The sequence below is a fragment of the Ochotona curzoniae genome, unplaced genomic scaffold, assembly GCF_017591425.1.
Source record: "Ochotona curzoniae isolate NIBS_2020 unplaced genomic scaffold, NIBS_Ocur_1.0 contig_3297, whole genome shotgun sequence".
Taxonomy (NCBI): Eukaryota; Metazoa; Chordata; class Mammalia; order Lagomorpha; family Ochotonidae; genus Ochotona; species Ochotona curzoniae.
Window position 1 is genome coordinate 246,822 of NW_024465796.1, and position 10,623 is coordinate 257,444.

The 10,623-nt window shown below is 41.0% G+C and overlaps 1 long non-coding RNA gene across 1 annotated transcript; it reads left to right on the forward strand.

Annotated features, from left to right (window-relative positions):
* The first annotated feature begins 163 nt into the window (after positions 1-163).
* On the forward strand, positions 164-5,396 carry LOC121156185. Its single transcript, XR_005883821.1, has 3 exons — positions 164-511; positions 2,779-2,978; positions 5,255-5,396. It is a non-coding gene; the product is annotated as an uncharacterized LOC121156185 (long non-coding RNA).
* Positions 5,397-10,623: the final 5,227 nt, after the last annotated feature.

Genomic DNA, 10,623 nt, shown 5'->3' on the forward strand with positions numbered 1-10,623 from the left:
AGGGCCCTTTAAGAGGCCATGACACTCTCCACATTCCAAAACTGCTGTGGCAACTCCACATTGTGACCTGCTACTCGACCCTCCCTCCCTCCCACCCTCAGAAACATCACTACAGGCAGTGGCATTAGCTTAGGGCTCTGGCAACTTCATCCTTTTTTGTGTGATTAAGAACTCTTGCGTATTGAAGGGCAGTGATAAAATGATCCTCTAGAGTAAATGGAGAGTGACAGCGATTGCCATCCATGAAAACTTATTGAGCTCTTTGACTTTGTTTGTTTTCAACATCATATGCTTGTTTCTCTCCTGCCTAGATCCTGGATGAACGGCTGCCACAACCATCAGCACAGCAGCATGTTCCAGTGCTCCAACCGATCCTAGGATGCAAATCAACCTGCTATCAGCTGGCCAACACTCAACAGGAGCTTGACGATCTCAAGGAGAAGCTTCTTCCATCTGAGCCTACTGCCTACACCCTGGACAAGCAGCTACCAAAACACTGAAAGTTCTGCAGGTGCTGGGTGATTGTCTTTCTTCTGAGAAATGAGATGAGATACAGGTTGGGCCTTGGGTAATAATCCCTCTTACTGATCCCTGCTATAGACACAGAGATGCTTGTTTGTCACACAAAACAATTTATCTCTTATTGATTAAGGACTTTTGATCTCTCTCTCTCTCCCTCTCTTCTCTGATATTTATTTATTTGTTTATTATCAGAAAGGCAGATATGCAGAGAGAAGAAGAGATCTTTCTCATGTACTGATTTAGTCCCCAAATGGCCTCAACAGCTGCAGCTGAGCCAGTCTGAAGCCAGGAGCCAGGAGCCAGCAGCCAGCAGCCTCAGGTTCATGCAGGTGCTGGGTCCTAAGGCTTTGGGCCATCCTCCACTGCTTCCCAAGCCACAAGCAGGGAGCTGGATGGGAAGTGGAACAGCCATGATTCGAACCAATATCCGTATTGGATCCTGGTTCATACAAGGCAAGGACTTTAGCCACTAGGCTACCACACTAGGCCCTTGCTCTTTTGCTCTCCTTTTAGCTATTAGGAAAACAGTAGACTTTCAGTCAGAGGGTTTAATACATGAATGTTATTTGATTTCTTGGTTTGTTTTTATTTACCTGTTTGGCTTTTATTTGCGCATGACATATTCCTTTACTTTGTTCCTTTTTCCATTTCCTGTCTTTTTCATATTAGATACGTTTTTAAAGTTTTGCTTATTTGTTTCCTTCTTGTCTAAAGTTTTACTTTTTATTGATTAAATCTTCATCAATACCGTGAAAAGTCATTAATTTCACATTTTACTTGTCAATTCAACTGTGTTATTCCTTGAAAAAGGAAAGGAACACATATTTCAGTATATTGCCTGCCCTAATTATTTAGGATACAATTATTATTATTTAATTAACTTCATAATAATATTGCAATCTTTCTATCAAATCAAGTACAAGCGGAAACAATAGAAAAGAATCCTGTTTTATTTTTATTTGACATTTAGCATACACTTCATGAAAATTTACTTGTCCCCTCGTATCAATTCGTTCCTTTTTGAAGAGTTTACTTCAATGAATCATATTCGTTATGAGTAGACCACAAACTCTGATCCTTTTATATTTTTTTTTCTGCAATGGTTTGTATTTTATCTTTATTCGGATTACCAGTCACATCTCTCATCTTCTCTAAAGATGTCTTGATACCACCTTGGATAACATGCTGGATTCATGTTATCATTGATAATGTTTCCATGGTTGACAAGGATGAATGCCCATGTGAATCACCTACTGGAAGCAAAGGGTGCAAGAATGGAGGAAAATGGAAGAGACAAGTGCTTCTGATCTCCCAATGTATTCCTCCTGCTTTTGACCCAATAGAAACACCTTAAATTGCATGATGTGCCTTATTTGTTTGAAGACAATCCAAAAGACTTATCACACATTCAGCACAACCTGAGCACCAGAATGGCTTGTTGTGTGTAGAAGCCAAGACAAGAAGCAGGAACTCAGTGTAGGCGGCCCACACAGGTGGTTAAGGGAGCATCATCTGCTATGCTACTTCCCATGGTGGGCAGCAGCAGCAGCAGAAAGGTGAAGTTGGGAACAAAGCTAACACGTGATTCCAGGCACTTTGATCTTGGATGCAGGTGTCCTGGGACGCATCTTAACCATTATGGCAAATCCCCTACATTCCCTCAACTGAAAAATAAAAATACTTCTACTTCTGAAAAACACATAGGATATGCAATAGGCTTAATGAAGTGGTAAAGTGACATAGGAACGTAAAACTTCTTGGGAAACTCGTATTCCTATCAATTGAATGTCACTGAAGTTTGAGAAAAGAAACAGGCCTATGTAATCAACACAAACGTACATAACTCTAAGTAGTAAGAATGGAGGGTAAAGGATGGTCCCCATCAGTGGTAAACTTCAGAAAGGTCCAGGAAACGTGGTGCATCAGCCATGCTTAGACAACTGAGGGGCAGGGCCCTTTAAGAGGCCATGACACTCTCCACATTCCAAAACTGCTGTGGCAACTCCACATTGTGACCTGCTACTGGACCCTCCCTCCCACCCTCAGAAACATCACTACAGGCAGTGGCATTAGCTTAGGGCTCTGGCAACTTCATCCTTTTTTGTGTGATTAAGAACTCTTGCGTATTGAAGGGCAGTGATAAAATGATCCTCTAGAGTAAATGGAGAGTGACAGCGATTGCCATCCATGAAAACTTATTGAGCTCTTTGACTTTGTTTGTTTTCAACATCATATGCTTGTTTCTCTCCTGCCTAGATCCTGGATGAACGGCTGCCACAACCATCAGCACAGCAGCATGTTCCAGTGCTCCAACAGATCCTAGGATGCAAATCAACCTGCTATCAGCTGGCCAACACTCAACAGGAGCTTGACGATCTCAAGGAGAAGCTTCTTCCATCTGAGCCTACTGCCTACACCCTGGACAAGCAGCTACCAAAACACTGAAAGTTCTGCAGGTGCTGGGTGATTGTCTTTCTTCTGAGAAATGAGATGAGATACAGGTTGGGCCTTGGGTAATAATCCCTCTTACTGATCCCTGCTATAGACACAGAGATGCTTGTTTGTCACACAAAACAATTTATCTCTTATTGATTAAGGACTTTTGATCTTTCTCTCTCTCTCTCTCTCTTCTCTGATATTTATTTATTTGTTTATTTGTTTATTATCAGAAAGGCAGATATGCAGAGAGAAGAAGAGATCTTTCTCATGTACTGATTTAGTCCCCAAATGGCCTCAACAGCTGCAGCTGAGCCAGTCTGAAGCCAGGAGCCAGAGCCAGCAGCCAGCAGCCTCAGGTTCATGCAGGTGCTGGGTCCTAAGGCTTTGGGCCATCCTCCACTGCTTCCCAAGCCACAAGCAGGGAGCTGGATGGGAAGTGGAACAGCCATGATTCGAACCAATATCCGTATTGGATCCTGGTTCATACAAGGCAAGGACTTTAGCCACTAGGCTACCACACTAGGCCCTTGCTCTTTTGCTCTCCTTTTAGCTATTAGGAAAACAGTAGACTTTCAGTCAGAGGGTTTCATACATGAATGTTATTTGATTTCTTGGTTTGTTTTTATTTACCTGTTTGGCTTTTATTTGCACATGACATATTCCTTTACTTTGTTCCTTTTTCCATTTCCTGTCTTTTTCATATTAGATACGTTTTTAAAGTTTTGCTTATTTGTTTCCTTCTTGTCTAAAGTTTTACTTTTTATTGATTAAATCTTCATCAATACCGTGAAAAGTCATTAATTTCACATTTTACTTGTCAATTCAACTGTGTTATTCCTTGAAAAAGGAAAGGAACACATATTTCAGTATATTGCCTGCCCTAATTATTTAGGATACAATTATTATTATTTAATTAACTTCATAATAATATTGCAATCTTTCTATCAAATCAAGTACAAGCGGAAACAATAGAAAAGAATCCTGTTTTATTTTTATTTGACATTTAGCATACACTTCATGAAAATTTACTTGTCCCCTCGTATCAATTCGTTCCTTTTTGAAGAGTTTACTTCAATGAATCATATTCGTTATGAGTAGACCACAAACTCTGATCCTTTTATATTTTTTTTTCTGCAATGGTTTGTATTTTATCTTTATTCGGATTACCAGTCACATCTCTCATCTTCTCTAAAGATGTCTTGATACCACCTTGGATAACATGCTGGATTCATGTTATCATTGATAATGTTTCCATGGTTGACAAGGATGAATGCCCATGTGAATCACCTACTGGAAGCAAAGGGTGCAAGAATGGAGGAAAATGGAAGAGACAAGTGCTTCTGATCTCCCAATGTATTCCTCCTGCTTTTGACCCAATAGAAACACCTTAAATTGCATGATGTGCCTTATTTGTTTGAAGACAATCCAAAAGACTTATCACACATTCAGCACAACCTGAGCACCAGAATGGCTTGTTGTGTGTAGAAGCCAAGACAAGAAGCAGGAACTCAGTGTAGGCGGCCCACACAGGTGGTTAAGGGAGCATCATCTGCTATGCTACTTCCCATGGTGGGCAGCAGCAGCAGCAGAAAGGTGAAGTTGGGAACAAAGCTAACACGTGATTCCAGGCACTTTGATCTTGGATGCAGGTGTCCTGGGACGCATCTTAACCATTATGGCAAATCCCCTACATTCCCTCAACTGAAAAATAAAAATACTTCTACTTCTGAAAAACACATAGGATATGCAATAGGCTTAATGAAGTGGTAAAGTGACATAGGAACGTAAAACTTCTTGGGAAACTCGTATTCCTATCAATTGAATGTCACTGAAGTTTGAGAAAAGAAACAGGCCTATGTAATCAACACAAACGTACATAACTCTAAGTAGTAAGAATGGAGGGTAAAGGATGGTCCCCATCAGTGGTAAACTTCAGAAAGGTCCAGGAAACGTGGTGCATCAGCCATGCTTAGACAACTGAGGGGCAGGGCCCTTTAAGAGGCCATGACACTCTCCACATTCCAAAACTGCTGTGGCAACTCCACATTGTGACCTGCTACTGGACCCTCCCTCCCACCCTCAGAAACATCACTACAGGCAGTGGCATTAGCTTAGGGCTCTGGCAACTTCATCCTTTTTTGTGTGATTAAGAACTCTTGCGTATTGAAGGGCAGTGATAAAATGATCCTCTAGAGTAAATGGAGAGTGACAGCGATTGCCATCCATGAAAACTTATTGAGCTCTTTGACTTTGTTTGTTTTCAACATCATATGCTTGTTTCTCTCCTGCCTAGATCCTGGATGAACGGCTGCCACAACCATCAGCACAGCAGCATGTTCCAGTGCTCCAACAGATCCTAGGATGCAAATCAACCTGCTATCAGCTGGCCAACACTCAACAGGAGCTTGACGATCTCAAGGAGAAGCTTCTTCCATCTGAGCCTACTGCCTACACCCTTGACAAGCAGCTACCAAAACACTGAAAGTTCTGCAGGTGCTGGGTGATTGTCTTTCTTCTGAGAAATGACATGAGATACAGGTTGGGCCTTGGGTAATAATCCCTCTTACTGATCCCTGCTATAGACACAGAGATGCTTGTTTGTCACACAAAACAATTTATCTCTTATTGATTAAGGACTTTTGATCTTGCTCTCTCTCTCTCTCTTCTCTGATATTTATTTATTTGTTTATTTGTTTATTATCAGAAAGGCAGATATACAGAGAGAAGAAGAGATCTTTCTCATGTACTGATTTAGTCCCCAAATGGCCTCAACAGCTGCAGCTGAGCGAGTCTGAAGCCAGGAGCCAGAGCCAGCAGCCAGCAGCCTCAGGTTCATGCAGGTGCTGGGTCCTAAGGCTTTGGGCCATCCTCCACTGCTTCCCAAGCCACAAGCAGGGAGCTGGATGGGAAGTGGAACAGCCATGATTCGAACCAATATCCGTATTGGATCCTGGTTCATACAAGGCAAGGACTTTAGCCACTAGGCTAACACACTAGGCCCTTGCTCTTTTGCTCTCCTTTTAGCTATTAGGAAAACAGTAGACTTTCAGTCAGAGGGTTTAATACATGAATGTTATTTGATTTCTTGGTTTGTTTTTATTTACCTGTTTGGCTTTTATTTGCACATGACATATTCCTTTACTTTGTTCCTTTTTCCATTTCCTGTCTTTTTCATATTAGATACGTTTTTAAAGTTTTGCTTATTTGTTTCCTTCTTGTCTAAAGTTTTACTTTTTATTGATTAAATCTTCATCAATACCGTGAAAAGTCATTAATTTCACATTTTACTTGTCAATTCAACTGTGTTATTCCTTGAAAAAGGAAAGGAACACATATTTCAGTATATTGCCTGCCCTAATTATTTAGGATACAATTATTATTATTTAATTAACTTCATAATAATATTGCAATCTTTCTATCAAATCAAGTACAAGCGGAAACAATAGAAAAAGAATCCTGTTTTATTTTTATTTGACATTTAGCAAACACTTCATGAAAATTTACTTGTCCCCTCGTATCAATTCGTTCCTTTTTGAAGAGTTTACTTCAATGAATCATATTCGTTATGAGTAGACCACAAACTCTGATCCTTTTATATTTTTTTTTCTGCAATGGTTTGTATTTTATCTTTATTCGGATTACCAGTCACATCTCTCATCTTCTCTAAAGATGTCTTGATACCACCTTGGATAACATGCTGGATTCATGTTATCATTGATAATGTTTCCATGGTTGACAAGGATGAATGCCCATGTGAATCACCTACTGGAAGCAAAGGGTGCAAGAATGGAGGAAAATGGAAGAGACAAGTGCTTCTGATCTCCCAATGTATTCCTCCTGCTTTTGACCCAATAGAAACACCTTAAATTGCATGATGTGCCTTATTTGTTTGAAGACAATCCAAAAGACTTATCACACATTCAGCACAACCTGAGCACCAGAATGGCTTGTTGTGTGTAGAAGCCAAGACAAGAAGCAGGAACTCAGTGTAGGCGGCCCACACAGGTGGTTAAGGGAGCATCATCTGCTATGCTACTTCCCATGGTGGGCAGCAGCAGCAGCAGAAAGGTGAAGTTGGGAACAAAGCTAACACGTGATTCCAGGCACTTTGATCTTGGATGCAGGTGTCCTGGGACGCATCTTAACCATTATGGCAAATCCCCTACATTCCCTCAACTGAAAAATAAAAATACTTCTACTTCTGAAAAACACATAGGATATGCAATAGGCTTAATGAAGTGGTAAAGTGACATAGGAACGTAAAACTTCTTGGGAAACTCGTATTCCTATCAATTGAATGTCACTGAAGTTTGAGAAAAGAAACAGGCCTATGTAATCAACACAAACGTACATAACTCTAAGTAGTAAGAATGGAGGGTAAAGGATGGTCCCCATCAGTGGTAAACTTCAGAAAGGTCCAGGAAACGTGGTGCATCAGCCATGCTTAGACAACTGAGGGGCAGGGCCCTTTAAGAGGCCATGACACTCTCCACATTCCAAAACTGCTGTGGCAACTCCACATTGTGACCTGCTACTGGACCCTCCCTCCCACCCTCAGAAACATCACTACAGGCAGTGGCATTAGCTTAGGGCTCTGGCAACTTCATCCTTTTTTGTGTGATTAAGAACTCTTGCGTATTGAAGGGCAGTGATAAAATGATCCTCTAGAGTAAATGGAGAGTGACAGCGATTGCCATCCATGAAAACTTATTGAGCTCTTTGACTTTGTTTGTTTTCAACATCATATGCTTGTTTCTCTCCTGCCTAGATCCTGGATGAACGGCTGCCACAACCATCAGCACAGCAGCATGTTCCAGTGCTCCAACAGATCCTAGGATGCAAATCAACCTGCTATCAGCTGGCCAACACTCAACAGGAGCTTGACGATCTCAAGGAGAAGCTTCTTCCATCTGAGCCTACTGCCTACACCCTGGACAAGCAGCTACCAAAACACTGAAAGTTCTGCAGGTGCTGGGTGATTGTCTTTCTTCTGAGAAATGAGATGAGATACAGGTTGGGCCTTGGGTAATAATCCCTCTTACTGATCCCTGCTATAGACACAGAGATGCTTGTTTGTCACACAAAACAATTTATCTCTTATTGATTAAGGACTTTTGATCTTTCTCTCTCTCTCTTCTCTGATATTTATTTATTTGTTTATTTGTTTATTATCAGAAAGGCAGATATGCAGAGAGAAGAAGAGATCTTTCTCATGTACTGATTTAGTCCCCAAATGGCCTCAACAGCTGCAGCTGAGCCAGTCTGAAGCCAGGAGCCAGCAGCCAGCAGCCTCAGGTTCATGCAGGTGCTGGGTCCTAAGGCTTTGGGCCATCCTCCACTGCTTCCCAAGCCACAAGCAGGGAGCTGGATGGGAAGTGGAACAGCCATGATTCGAACCAATATCCGTATTGGATCCTGGTTCATACAAGGCAAGGACTTTAGCCACTAGGCTACCACACTAGGCCCTTTCTCTTTTGCTCTCCTTTTAGCTATTAGGAAAACAGTAGACTTTCAGTCAGAGGGTTTAATACATGAATGTTATTTGATTTCTTGGTTTGTTTTTATTTACCTGTTTGGCTTTTATTTGCGCATGACATATTCCTTTACTTTGTTCCTTTTTCCATTTCCTGTCTTTTTCATATTAGATACGTTTTTAAAGTTTTGCTTATTTGTTTCCTTCTTGTCTAAAGTTTTACTTTTTATTGATTAAATCTTCATCAATACCGTGAAAAGTCATTAATTTCACATTTTACTTGTCAATTCAACTGTGTTATTCCTTGAAAAAGGAAAGGAACACATATTTCAGTATATTGCCTGCCCTAATTATTTAGGATACAATTATTATTATTTAATTAACTTCATAATAATATTGCGATCTTTCTATCAAATCAAGTACAAGCGGAAACAATAGGAAAAGAATCCTGTTTTATTTTTATGTGACATTTAGCAAACACTTCATGAAAATTTACTTGTCCCCTCGTATCAATTCGTTCCTTTTTGAAGAGTTTACTTCAATGAATCATATTCGTTATGAGTAGACCACAAACTCTGATCCTTTTATATTTTTTTTTCTGCAATGGTTTGTATTTTATCTTTATTCGGATTACCAGTCACATCTCTCATCTTCTCTAAAGATGTCTTGATACCACCTTGGATAACATGCTGGATTCATGTTATCATTGATAATGTTTCCATGGTTGACAAGGATGAATGCCCATGTGAATCACCTACTGGAAGCAAAGGGTGCAAGAATGGAGGAAAATGGAAGAGACAAGTGCTTCTGATCTCCCAATGTATTCCTCCTGCTTTTGACCCAATAGAAACACCTTAAATTGCATGATGTGCCTTATTTGTTTGAAGACAATCCAAAAGACTTATCACACATTCAGCACAACCTGAGCACCAGAATGGCTTGTTGTGTGTAGAAGCCAAGACAAGAAGCAGGAACTCAGTGTAGGCGGCCCACACAGGTGGTTAAGGGAGCATCATCTGCTATGCTACTTCCCATGGTGGGCAGCAGCAGCAGCAGAAAGGTGAAGTTGGGAACAAAGCTAACACGTGATTCCAGGCACTTTGATCTTGGATGCAGGTGTCCTGGGACGCATCTTAACCATTATGGCAAATCCCCTACATTCCCTCAACTGAAAAATAAAAATACTTCTACTTCTGAAAAACACATAGGATATGCAATAGGCTTAATGAAGTGGTAAAGTGACATAGGAACGTAAAACTTCTTGGGAAACTCGTATTCCTATCAATTGAATGTCACTGAAGTTTGAGAAAAGAAACAGGCCTATGTAATCAACACAAACGTACATAACTCTAAGTAGTAAGAATGGAGGGTAAAGGATGGTCCCCATCAGTGGTAAACTTCAGAAAGGTCCAGGAAACGTGGTGCATCAGCCATGCTTAGACAACTGAGGGGCAGGGCCCTTTAAGAGGCCATGACACTCTCCACATTCCAAAACTGCTGTGGCAACTCCACATTGTGACCTGCTACTGGACCCTCCCTCCCACCCTCAGAAACATCACTACAGGCAGTGGCATTAGCTTAGGGCTCTGGCAACTTCATCCTTTTTTGTGTGATTAAGAACTCTTGCGTATTGAAGGGCAGTGATAAAATGATCCTCTAGAGTAAATGGAGAGTGACAGCGATTGCCATCCATGAAAACTTATTGAGCTCTTTGACTTTGTTTGTTTCAACATCATATGCTTGTTTCTCTCCTGCCTAGATCCTGGATGAACGGCTGCCACAACCATCAGCACAGCAGCATGTTCCAGTGCTCCAACAGATCCTAGGATGCAAATCAACCTGCTATCAGCTGGCCAACACTCAACAGGAGCTTGACGATCTCAAGGAGAAGCTTCTTCCATCTGAGCCTACTGCCTACACCCTGGACAAGCAGCTACCAAAACACTGAAAGTTCTGCAGGTGCTGGGTGATTGTCTTTCTTCTGAGAAATGAGATGAGATACAGGTTGGGCCTTGGGTAATAATCCCTCTTACTGATCCCTGCTATAGACACAGAGATGCTTGTTTGTCACACAAAACAATTTATCTCTTATTGATTAAGGATTTTGATCTTTCTCTCTCTCTGTCTCTCTCTCTTCTCTGATATTTATTTATTGGTTTATTTGTTTATTATCAGAAAGGCAGATATGC